At 50.6% G+C, this 12865-nt stretch overlaps 1 long non-coding RNA gene across 2 annotated transcripts in view; it reads left to right on the top strand.

Moving 5' to 3' along the window:
• LOC120230281 overlaps window positions 1-12865 on the top strand; it is a 145239-nt gene that overhangs the window by 112387 nt on the left and 19987 nt on the right. For both annotated transcript variants that reach the window (XR_005527961.1, XR_005527962.1), the window contains exon 4: window positions 12069-12137. This is a non-coding gene — a long non-coding RNA (uncharacterized LOC120230281). The remainder of the gene's footprint in view (window positions 1-12068; window positions 12138-12865) is intronic.

Here is a 12865-nt window from a genome sequence, read left to right as displayed (position 1 = left end):
CTCTCTCTCAACAAATAAACTTAAAAAAAAAAAACAACAATAAGAAATGAAAACCCATCCTTCCCTTCAGGGTGGTGGCTGCTGTCGGTGTCCGTCAGGCAGGCGGGTCGCAGTGAGGTCCTGAGGAAGGGCTGGGAGGTGAGTGTGCAGCTCCCTCCACACCGACCCCATGCCTCGCCCTGGCCGGCCCTGTGTCGGCTGCCTGCCCGTGGACGCAGTGGGGCCTGCAGTGCTCAGTGCAGGCTCCCGGGACGCCGTTCGTCTTCCCGTAGAAGACCCTGTGGCATGGTCAGGTCATGGTGTCACGTGGAAACGGGCGTGCCTTCAGGTCAGGCTTCAGAATGAGCCGTGGCTGTCACATTTGTGCCCTGGGGCCCTGCCGGGCCTTGGGGGGGGGTGCAGTGGCCCCCTGGAAACAGGAAACGGGGAAGTGGGCACGGCGTGGCCCTCTGTGCTCTTGTCAGCCAGGACGGATTCAACCCTGTTTTCAGTTAAATGCTGGCTCCTTATTCGTGTGCATTAGGGAGGAGGGAACGCTGTTAAACATAGATCGTCTCTTATGCCCTGACCCTGTTGCAAGTGCTTTACCAATATTGACTTAACCTTCCAAACAACCTTCTTGGCAGGTATTACGCTTGTTATACAAATGTTGACAGATGAGGAAACTGAGGCACAGAGAAGCCCAAGACTTAGGGTAAATGGTGGAGGTGGGATTCAAACTCACGTACTCCAGCCTGGTTCTGGTTTCTCCCGCTTTAAGAAAGAAGTTTGAGGAGGGGCGCCTGAGGGGCTCAGTCGGTTAAGCATCCGACTTCAGCTCAGGTCATGATCTCACAGTTCGTGGGTTCGAGCCCCACGTCAGGCTCTGTGCTGACAGCTCAGAGCCTGGAGCCTGTTTCAGATTCTGTCTCCCTGTCTCTCTGACCCTCTCCTGCTCACGCTGTCTCTCTCTCTCAGAAATAAATAAAACATTAAAAAAAAAGAAAGAAGTTTGAGAGTTTCAGAGCCTAGTCCCCACTGCCCTCAGATTCCTGAGTTTGCTGAAATAGCACCCCCCTCAATGATATTTGTGCAGGAAGTAGCCCTTCTCTGGCAGAGAGGGGGCATGAATGGGGTGGTGTGCAGCCTGGAGTAAAGTTTGGGGGTTTCTGCAGTGAGGCTCAGGGGAAACTGCTTGCTGGGTGTTGGAGAGGGTTGGAAGATGGAAGAAGCTGTGGCAATGCCCTGGGGCATTCCCTCTTCACCAGCCCAGACCCTAGCCCCGGGGAGGGGGGAGCCTCCTTGCCCCCCAGACTTGCTGTATAGCTGTTAAGTGGGGATTTGCCAATCAGTAGATCAAAGCACCTGAAAACTGAACTGAGGAACCACACTGGCTCTTTCCCTCCTTCTTGATTAACACAAACAACATTATGAAATGTCAACCTGTCAGTCGTTTGGAAAGTTTGTGGCATGGAAAGGCGATTACCCAAATGACTTTTTAAAAGTATGAGAATTTGCCTGGCTGAACATTTTTTAATTAATGCCCCGAGTTAATGTTAATAACGATTCATAGCTCAGGGAGCTGGCCTTGGGGTGGGTTTAGGAAACATTTGGTATCTCTGGCAGAGGCAGGGTGTTGACCCGGCTGGCAAGGGCCAGGGGTGGGTAGATGGTGTTGGCAGCTTTTGCAAAGCTAAGGGACCTCGGGGTCCCTTCGGGCCTCAGAGGGGAGGAGGATGTTTGCAGTGAGGGTGTGGGTTCAGGTAGCATCGTGACTTTTCATGGTGACCATCAGAGTTGCTGCTGCCCAGGTCGCCTCGAGGGTAAGGTCTCCCCAGATATACCCCCCTCCTCTCCCCCCCAGGAGATTCTTTGAAAAAAAAATGTGGCTTGGGGTTACACCATTTCAATTTACCTCCCTGATTTTCTGTGATCTCATATTCCCTTAAAATATCGTTGGAAAAGTGTTTTTGAGTTGAGCATTTTCTTTTCCATTAAACACAGTGAAAGCAACACATGTGGAGGCCAAGACTTGGCGAGAGGGTGGGGGACCGGGGCCTCGCACACCTCTGCGGGGCAGCCCTCGGCAAGCACGTAGCCCCAGAGCTGTCCTGATCCCTGCCGAGGGAGGCTCTGCTTTGATGCTCCGGCTCCCGATGGGTACTTGGAAGGGTGCTCACTGACACCGAGTCCAGAAGGCGCCCCTAGGGGCAAAGAGGTGGTTTTAAAAGAGAAAAACAGTGGGCTTATAAACTTTCTATTTTACTTTATTTTTCCCTTTTAAGCGCAGTGGCTTGGGCTCTGTCTTTAGGTTCCCATTAGAGCCTCTGCTCAGGGAGGACCCCGGACAGAGCTCAGAGGAGCCCTCCTGTTAGCAGCTCCAGGTGGAGGTGGGGGTGGGAAAGACTTGAGAAGCCAGCCTCCAGGGACACTGAGTACAGCTGCTCTGGCTTGGCGGCCGTGAGAGAGCTTTGCCGTTGCTGTGCCCATCACCCATCTCTTTGTTTTTAAACTTTTTAAAATGTTTATTTAGTTTTTTAAATTTTTTATTCATTTTTTGAGAGAGAGAGACAGAGTGTGAATAGGGGAGGGGCAGAGAGAGGGAGACCCAGAATCCGAAGCAGGCTCCAGGCTCCGAGCCATCAGCACAGAGCCCGATGCAGGGCTCGAACCCATGGACTGCGAGATCATGACCTGAGCTGATGTCAGCCCCTTAACCAGCCGAGCCACCCAGGTGCCCCAATGTTTATTTAGGTTTGAGAGACAGAAAGAGACAGCATGAATCGGGGAGGGACCGAGAGAGAGGAAGACACAGAATCCGAAGCAGGTTCCAGGCTCTGAGCTGTCAGCACAGAGCCCGACGCAGGTCTCGAACTCATGAACTGTGAAATTAAGACCTGAGCCAAAGTCAGATGCTCAACTAAGTAAGCCACCGGGCGCCCAGGCACCCCCATCTTTGGAGGACTTCAGGCCAGAGCGTGGCACATAGCAGCAGCAAAACTCCTCTCCGCAAGGGTTATCCTGAGCTCTAGGGGTCCCAAGCCAGGAAGCATATTGCCTGCCCTAAAGGAATTCAAGATCTTGCAGCGGGCAGGAGCGAGGGGAGATAGGATAGGGAACCTCTTCCTTCTTTCATCTCGTGTTTAGTGTACCTGTGGTGCGCCCAGTAATACTGTGGCTTGAGTGTGAGCCACCACTGAGGGCTGGAAAGCCAGGTGGCTTCTCATGAGAGGTCGGATCTGGGCTGGGCCTCAAGGGAAGGTGTCAGGGAGAGGCAGAGAGAGGGCAGCATCCTTGCAGGTGTGGGGAGCGGAGATTAGATAAGAAGTGGAGAAACCCTGTGGACAAGGCTGGGGAGAGACAAGGAAGGACAGAGTGTAGATGGCCTCTGATTTCAGGCCGCCGCGTGTGGTCTGTGCGTGGAAGGCAGTAGGGAGCTGCTGATTGACTGTTGAGCAGAGTTTGGTAGACATAGTTGATATTTCAGAATGATAAACCGGGAGAGCAATACCGAAGGGGCTGGATCGGGCAAGTTGAAAGCCCAGGTAGGGGGTCATTGGAGCCCGTGGCAGGCAGAATAGCCAGGTGGCTGTCAGCTTTACCCCTAGAGCCAGAGGACCTTGGTGCAAATGTGGACTCAACTATGTGCAAGCCTCATGACCTTGAACGAGTTGTAAAGCTTTCTGTTCATCTGTTGCCTTATCTTTCACATAGGGGTACTAATATTCATTCATTCAACCAAAAGAGGGCTGGGTCCTACAACATATGCTGATCATACCGTGGAGAACCAAACAGATATCATCTCTGCATGCCAGATTCTTCTAGTCCAGTCGTAAGATTGTAGGCAGACGCACAAACTAAAAGGAAATAAATACATCTGATCATTTCAGATTAGGTTAAGTGCTGTGAGGAACAGAGTGGTTTTGACTGCTTGGGTGACCCATGTTGTAGAGTGATCATGGACGCCTCTCTAAGTGCTGTCTAAGCTGAGATGTCGGAAGTTAAACAAAATGCTTCAGGCTGAGGACATAGTATGTGCAAAGGACCTGAGACACCAAAGAGCTTAGAGCTTTGCAGCCCAGACATAGAGCTGGTGTGTTGAAGGATAGAGAACAGGGTGAGACGTGGCACAAGATGAGGGAATTAAGTAAAGGCACACATGTAAAGGGCTGGGACACAGTAAATACCCAACAGATGACATTTTTATTATATGGATGCTCTGGACCTGAGGTTAGCAAGAGCCGAAGCTGTGGTCAGGGCCATGGGGACAAAAGAGAAGACGGATCATGAACAACATCAGAACTGACCAGAGGTAGGGTGATTCCCATGATTTGGGGAGATATTACCCATGTGGATAACTGAGAGAGTGAAGTTAAATTCACCAAAATGGGGAGGTTCCGAGGTGGGCCCGGTGGAGGGGATCAGGGCTTCCTTGGGTGTGGAGAATTCGAAGTTCTTTGGGAATCAGTGATTCACTTGCACACTGGGGCTTGGGAAAAAGGACAGGGGCAGGGATTTGGGAAATCTTCGAGAACAAGAGGAGCCCCAAGCCGTGGGGAGCCCCTCTGTGCTGGACCCAGGAGGAAGAGGAGGATAAGGGGAAGCTCCTGGACCTGGGCGCCCAAATGAGGCCCATGAGGATCCTGGTTCTCAGGCTCAAATGCACCCTTCCTCCCCCCCCCCCCCCCCAGTTCCACACTCTCCAGCAGCGGGCCCCTTGTTTCTGGCGTGGTCTCCACATCTCCATGGAGCTTGGCCTGTGTTTTCAGCCCGGGATTATGTAACAGGCTCCGGGAAGTGCACAGGGCCGTAGGTCCTGAACCAAAACGACTAGTGTCATTAGAACCCTCTGACTATAATGGCACAGGTATTTGGAAAATGCCACGGAGCAGGTCTGTTAACCTTCTGGCCTGCAGCCCGTCAGCCGAGTTAGGATTCTTGGTCAAGTTTACCGTTCAAGCCAGTATTGACTGTATCATCCTTCAGTGCAAAGTGCTGCTCTCCTGTCAGTGAAGTCTGCGGGCTGCCCTGCTCACCACCTGGGTGTGTCTTACTTACCCCTGGGCCACGGGACACACAGCAGGTCCCAAGGGCACCCTTGCTAGATCTCATCTCAAATGCTAACTTGTGGGCAAGCTTGCAATATCTATTTCTGATTTCACAAGCAATCCTGTAGCTTCTGTTTTGACTGTGGTTTTTTGTTTTGTTAGAGAGCGTGAGCAGGGGAGGGGCAGAGGAGAGAGAGAGAGAGAGAGAGAGAGAGAGAGAGAGAGTCTTAGGCAGGCTCCACACTCAATGTGGAGCCAGATGTGGGGTTCGATCCCACCACCCTGGGATCATGACCTGAGCTGAAATCAAGAGTTGGACGCTCACCGACTGAGCCACCTAGGCGTCCCTTGACCGTTTTTTAAAAACTACATTTATAGCTTTATTTCTAATTGAAGACGATGGATGTCCATTTCACTTGTATTTTTTTTTTTAAATACCAAGACTTTTTTTTCCCCTTTACCAAAAGATGCCTATTCACTTTCGACATGCAGAAATAAAACAAATTGCCCATAAACGTACTCTCCAGAAATGGCAATGGGTAACCTTTTGCTTTCTCCTTCCAAGGTTGTTTTTCTAAGCTGTGTGATTCTATAATCTATTTGTTTACGCTCATAGCAGTTTTACTTGTTGATTACTTTCTATTGACCAGGAAGTATGCTACACAGTTGAACAAATGGTTTAATTTAGTACCAAAAACCAATCTGTGAAATATTTTACATCCTCAAATAGAAGTATCAAGAATGATCATGGCTCACAGGTGTGAGGCTTACTAGTGACAAAGAATGGTCGCTACTGCTGTCCCTGTTTTTCAGGTGAGAAAATGGATACCCAGGAAGGGGTCCGTGGTGATAGAGCTAGCTGGTGGTCAAGCTAGGATTTTTATCTTAGACTCTCTGACTCTAGAACCCAGAAGTGGGTGACATAAGTTTGATTATTTGCCAAGACTCGATGTCCTTCATCTGCAGCAAATTTGCTGGACACTCGACATCGTCTGGTCTGTATTTCTGTGCTTAGAATGGGCAGTCCTTCAAAATAAAGCCCGCGTCAACATAGTCACTGTTCAGAGAGACGCTTTTCTTTGCTGCTTCCCTCCTTCCGTGACTCCTCAGAACAGTCCGCGTGGAATGGATGTTTGTCTCCTTCTGAAATGTATACCCTCGTCTCCACCTTTTTGGAGTCGGAATCTGAGATTTGGCTAGAACTCTTTACAGAGCTTGTCATCCAGCTGACAGTAAGCTTGCACAGTCCGACGTCCTTTTCATCCGCTCTTAACTGGGTCGCCTAGAATCCTTATGGATTAGGTGCAAGGAAACCGCATTTCTGTTGCTTTAAGTCAAAGGCTCTTGTTTAGAACTGGTTTGCTTTCCTGTAAACTCATTGTCCTGGGACATATATACATAGCCACACACAAACACACACTCACTCACTCACGCATACGTATATTTTTGAGTTGAGGTTGCCCACATACAGTACATTCCCAAGAGACTTTCATCAAAGAGCGAATGTTCTGTGGGCTCCACTATAAGCCTGCAAAAGCACGCACTTTGTCTCTGAGCCAAGTCAGTCTCCTAGAGAGGCACATTGAACTAATTCCCAGGGTAACATGCTGGCATTGTGTGGTCCTCAGCCTCTGTGCTCATCACCTCTTTATTTTGCAGACAGGCTTTCCTTTGCAGTAGCCACTAAGGCGTGAGCACGAAGTATCGCTCTATTGATGGGGGCTTCGTCTTTCGTTTGCAGGGCTGACTTAGGAATCTAGGCAGGGAATTTATTCCCCCAGGGGAGACCCCCAGAAAGGCACACTGGGGAAAGAGAGGGGAAACCTTGCCGCCCTGCCACAGTGCTTTTTTTCGATTAGGTGAAGGATACTCCCCAACTTGGTGTCAGCTTTCCTTGACATTCTGGTAACAGGTCTTTGGTGATGTAGCCGTGCCTGAGCTGAGGAGGTAGGTGGCTCTCGTTACGAGGTGTCTCCTCTAGAAAGGCTCCTCGGAAGGGAGATGGGCAGGAGACAGACAGAGAAAGCGAGAGGGAGAGAGACACCGTGTATTTAGGGAAATATGTATCTATGATTGTTCTCCAAGTACACCTTTCACAGTTGGGCCAGAATAATTAGGAGGTAAATTGCCAACCTGGCATGTCAGTTCTTTTGTTTACTTGAGCTGAGTTAGTGCCAACTAATAAAGCCCTTGATTTGGGCCTGGGATGTCCCAACTTTTCTTTCGTGAAAAATTAACTGCCTGCGTATCTACCTACCTACCTACCTACCTATCTTTCTATCTCTTTATCTATCTGTGTCTTCCAGTTGTGCCTGATTGGACTTTAGCTAGAGTGACTTCGTTCGTGGGGAAGATCACTGGGCATCTTGCTTGTCCAAAAGCCAAGCCTGGATGGGGTGGGGAAGTGAAGGGGGTGAGCAGCAGAGGACGCCTTTCCCCCCTACCTCGGCAAGAAAATTAGAGAAGATACATAGACCCTAATCCTGACCTGGGGGTGAATCCTGATAAAGATCCAGGTTAATTTTTCCTGCCGATACAGCCCTCGAATTCATTGTATGAATCAGATGGCTCTGCAGCCCTAATATGCCAGATCAGATTGTGTGATTATCTTTTTTTTTTTTAATGTTTTATTTATTTCTAGGAGAGAGAGAGAAAGCGTGAGCAGGGGAGGGTCAGAGAGAGAGAGAATCACAGACTGAAACAGACTCCAGGCTCTGAGCTGGCAGTCAGCACAGAGCCCGACGCGGGGCTCGAACCCACCAACTGCGAGATCATGACCTAAGCGAAAGTCGGACGCTCAACCGACTAAGCCACCCAGGCGCCTCTGTGTGATTATCTTTTATAGGCCTGGGTGTGAGGTGTGCTCGGAGCTGATGCTGTGGGGGGCTGAGCGTGTCGGGTGGGGGGGGACTTCAGAGGTGCTGCGGTGCCTGCCAGGCTGAGCCGCGTCCACAGAGCGGGGGCGGGGGCTCGTCAGCCTGGACGGAAGCAGGCCCGGCGCACCTGCAGGGAACAGAAGAGCTTGGGACAGACTGAGCGGGGCATTGTTGGGAGGCACTCGAGGGGAGGGCTTTGGGTTGGGGAGGGGTCTCCAAGAAAGGGCATTTGACAAAGGGTCTGCGTAAAGGGTGGCAAGTTTGGAAGGAAGTCAGACTCTGAGGTGGATGAGATGCTCGTGACCTTAGGCCCTTTTGTCTTCATGAGTCCCTTCCCCAAAAAGAAAAAAAAATGACATTTTATTATTTTTTTAAAAATGTTTTAAGTTTCTTTCTTTATTTGTTAATGTTTATTTTTGAGAGAGAGAGAGCAAACAAGAGCATGAGCAGGGGAGGGGCAGAGAGAGAGGGAGACAGAATTCGAAGTAGGCTCCAGGCTCTGAGCGGTCAGCACAGAGTCCAACCCAGGGCTCGAACCCATGAGCCGTGAGATCATGACCTGGGATGAAGTCGGATGCTCAACTGACTTGAGCCACCCACGCTCCCCTTTATTTATTTTTGAGACACAGAGAGAAAGAGAGTGAGTGAGCATGAGCAGGGGAGGGGCAGAGAGACGGAAACAGACTCTGGAGCAGGCTCCAGGCTCCAGCTGTCAGCACAGAGCCCGAAGCGGGGCTCGAACCCATGAACTGTGAGATCATGACCTGAGCCGAAGTCAGATGCTCAATGGACTGGGCCACCCTGGCGCTCCTAAAAATGACATGTTATGACTGCAGTGATTTTAAGGGTAAATATCATCCAGGCTGGGTTCATTGTTATTTAGGCATTAATATTATACTCATTTTACTCCTTCTGATTTTATAAGAAATTAGAACATTTTCCTGGATCGGGCTCCTGGGCCCTGCGTCCTGTGCTCGGTGGGTATCGGCCTTGGTACCTTCTTAGAAATGGGGCCCCGCGGTTTGGCCTGCTGACAGCTCCCTGGCCTGTTTCGTGGAAGTCACTCCTCTGTGGTACGGGACCCATTCAGAAGGTCCAAGAATTCTCCTCAACTGCAACCCTTATTCTGGCCAAAGAGGGACCTCTCGCTTACAAAGTGTTCAAAGCCGGTGTTTGATCTTGCCCTGCTCTGGTCTGCCTCACCGTGCGGCCTTCTGTCGTCTGCGTGGCTGACGAGCGTGGGTGGAGAGGCGAGGAGGGGGGTTGGTGTGGGACAGGATGTGTTCCAGGCTCATGGCTTCTGGTGGCCTCACCTGCTGAGCCTTCCGTGGCTCAGTCACAGGCACCCAGGAGGACCAGCCCCTTCGTCTTGGGTGGAGGTGGTTGGGCCCAGTGTTGGGCTCAAGGTATCCCTGGAGATGTCTGGAAGGACCTGGTCAGGGTGGGGGTACAGATGGAAGGGAGGGACCTTTGGGGACAGGCTGCGGGCAACCTGGATGCAAGCTCAGAGGTTTGGTACTGGGCGTGGCCAGCTGCCATTGGCCACCTTCCGAGGGAACGCCATCCACTCCCTGTCCTGCCAGAGTCTACACCGAGGATGGATAGGCAGCGGGGAGGCGGGTATGCGGCCACCCAAGGGCTCCGTGTGCCAGGTGCTGAGTCCGTGTGCCGTGGGCAGAGAGAGGCTGCATCCACCATCAGAAAGAGCCCATTCTGTTGAATGCAGCTTTTCTTAGAGTGTATTTCCGGCCAGGGTTAGATTGCTGAGAGCTGGATTGGGGGAGGGGGGGCGGCAGAGGGGCAGCTGTCTCTTGAGATACGAGTGACTTCTCTCCATCTGGCACTCCAGGAGTCAGCGGGGCAGGTCTGGGGGCTGCTGGAGAAGCTTTGGGGAGAGTGGGGCCGGGTGGGGTCAGTTGCCTGAGGATTCTGGGGCAGGGGACACAAGGCGGCTGTTTGAGGGCATCCCTGCTAAGCCCTGCTTACTCAGCGTGTTCTGTCGGACCACCAGCGTTGGGCTCGCCCAGGAGCTTATTAGAAACACAGATTCTCAGGCTGGTTGAATTTGAATTTTATCAGACCCTCCAGATGATCCTTACATTTTGATGCATGTGAAACTCTCCTGGGGAACTTAAAATGTTCTTTAACCCAAGGCTCAGACCTTACTCTAGAGTAGTGGGAGCTGCTGGGAATGGGACCCAGGCTTCAGTATGATTTTCCACCTGCCAGGGGGAGTGATTTCAGTGAGTAGCTGGGTCTGGGAGCCTAGGCAGTGAGAACCCTTCCTCCCCCTCCGTAGAGTTTAAGCCCCCCACTCCCCAAAGTCTGCTACTACACTGGCTGGATCGAAATGATGATCGTGGGAGCAGGCTGAGCTCAGACGTACTTGTGCTAAATGTCCTACGTCCCCGAAGGGTGAGGCTGGACTCATTTCCACTCATCTACACCTCAACTCGAAAGGGGTTATCGGACGCTTTCCACCTACTAAACTGAACGTGCTTTGGGCATGGGAGTGACTTTACATAAAGCAGTACCAGGAGTGGGAATCCGTTCTGGTGCCCGAGGTAAAGTCGGAGGCTATGTTGTGGTTTTGCTTGCTTCTTTTCGATGACCTTTCTGGCATGGGGGAGTCTCTGGTTATGTCTCAGGTGTTACATGGTTCAGCGGAGCTAAAATGGTTGAGCTCCTTGCCCTGTACTCAAGAGCCTTATGTTGCATTTGTGGTTGGCCTTGGGATAAGTTCTTGGCCGTGGGAGGAGGAGCTGGCCCGGCAGACGTGTGTCCCCAGGATTGGCAGAAGGACTTGTGGGGCGCAGGGGATGCCTATATGGTAGTGGGCATCGGTGGGTGGGGCTGGCCACAGAGTACCAGCAAGGACCCTGTCCTCCGTAACTGTAGAAACCGCAGGAGGGATCCGAGCCCCAAGATGATGTGTGTGCGCATCCGACGAAAGAACAAAACACCACCCAAACAATCCTTTCCCTTGTGAGTGAAGGTTACAAGTTTTCTGTTTCAAATCTGATGGTATTATTTTCCCCTTTTTCTTTCTTCTCTCTGTTTTCATTTGCCAACCTAGGGGTCTAGAGTGATTTCTTTGAGCCTAATGATGGGGAAGCTTAGAATGGGGCTATTATCTTAAACACCTTTTGAAATACTACTCTTCCTGGTGTCTGAATCAGGTTGAACAGAGGTCGGATTTAAAGATTAAATATCTATTTTAGCAGCAGCAGCAGCTATGCTGATAACCGCATACGTTTGCTCAGGAATTATATGGATGGCACGGAATAACCTTTCTTTCTAGAAACACATAAAGGAATAAACGAAAGTGAAGCTAATAACGATTGGGGCCAGGCACAGAGCTAGATGGTCCCTCCCGATTTATCCCATCTGATGAGTTCAGACATACCATAGAGTCAGACCGTATGAAATTCAGTAGTATCCTAGGAGTCTGACTCAAAGGACCCTCAAAACCAGAACCACTCAGGACTGTGGCAAGGGATGATTTTTTTTTTTTTTAGTAAAGATCCACTGTCAATTTAAGATTTAACTTGAAATAAAATCACTATCCACTGTAATATTCATTTCATTTTATCGTAGGTGTCGTGTATTAAGATGATAACCTGTATTTCTTTGACAGTATCCTTCCATTTGCCGTGCCTGTGACTGACATAGGAATGGTCACAGGCACGGCATGTGTGCTGTGACCAGCACACATGGGTGCTTGTGTTTATTCAGAATGAATGTAGTTTTATTCTATATTAAAGAATAAACGGGCACCTGGGTGGCTCAGTCAGTTGAGCGTCAGACTCTGGACTTCGACTCAGGTCATGATCCCAGGGTCGTGGCATTGAGCCCTGAGTAGGGCTCTGTGCTGAACGTGGAGCCTGCTTGAGGGTTCTTTCTTCCTCTCCCTCCCCTTCTCCCCCTCTCTCCCCTCCCCCCCTTTCTCCCTCTGTCTCTCTTTCTCTCTGCCCTTCCCCTCCCCCAACTCACACTTTCTCTCTCCCGCTAAAATAAAGGGGGAAAAAAAAAGAATAAACAACTGTTAAACTCCTATGTCCTTCGCAGGCTGCCTGTCACCCAGAGACCACCCCCTCTACATTTTAAGCGTGAAGATGAGTTTTATTATCTTATTTCCTGGTGTAATTCTCTCTTCTTTTTCTAGGTGAAATCAGAAGTTTGAGGCCGACCTGCGTAGGTGCTCCAAACCAAGAAAGAAGGGCAAGACAAAAAGGTGGGCTGCGAGCGGTAATCGGTGGCGGGGGGTTGTGGGGGCACCTCTTCTCGCTTTGGGAGTTTTGTTCCTTCTACAGCAGAGTCCCTCTTCCCAGACATCCCTAACACACCCGCACCTGCGGGCCAGCCCAGAGAGGGGATTGGCAGGCAGGAGCCTTGCAGTTCACTGTCGGGGGAGGTTCAGGGTCACAGGTTAATAAACACTAACAGTCATGGCAGTTAATCCCAGACAGGCTGGGTTCTCACAGCTTCTCCCCAGGTGAACTTGTTCTCACCTGTCACAACTGTCACAGGTCAGTGCGTTCTACACAGCCTGCAGATGAGGAGACAGAGGGACTGGTTAGTCATCCAGGGTCGCCTTCCATCACTTCCTCCCTTTGTGACTATAGGCCAGTGGCCTTCACTAAACCTCAGCTTTCCCATCTGTAAAATGGGGACAATGCAAGCAAATCCCTGCTGTTGGGACATGAAATGAGAGGATACAGAGTTAAGTGCCTGGCATAGTGCCTGGGATGGATTAAGCATATAATGAATGCCAGTCGGTTTTTTTTTGTTTTTATTTTTACCCCTTCTTTAGCTCCGGATATGACCTGGGGTGAATTGTTAAGCCTCTCACCTGTAAGATGGTGATGCTAATACCTGTCCTCAGGGGAGGCCATGAACTAAATAAGACAATACAAAAATACAAATGAAAGTCTAGATCATAATAGACGCCCTGTCCGTTCC

The sequence above is a fragment of the Hyaena hyaena genome, unplaced genomic scaffold (assembly GCF_003009895.1).
Source record: "Hyaena hyaena isolate Hyena2069 unplaced genomic scaffold, ASM300989v1 scaffold_39, whole genome shotgun sequence".
NCBI lineage: Eukaryota > Metazoa > Chordata > Mammalia > Carnivora > Hyaenidae > Hyaena > Hyaena hyaena.
Note: the sequence above shows the minus strand (reverse complement) of the source record. Positions and strands in the feature narration are given on the sequence as shown.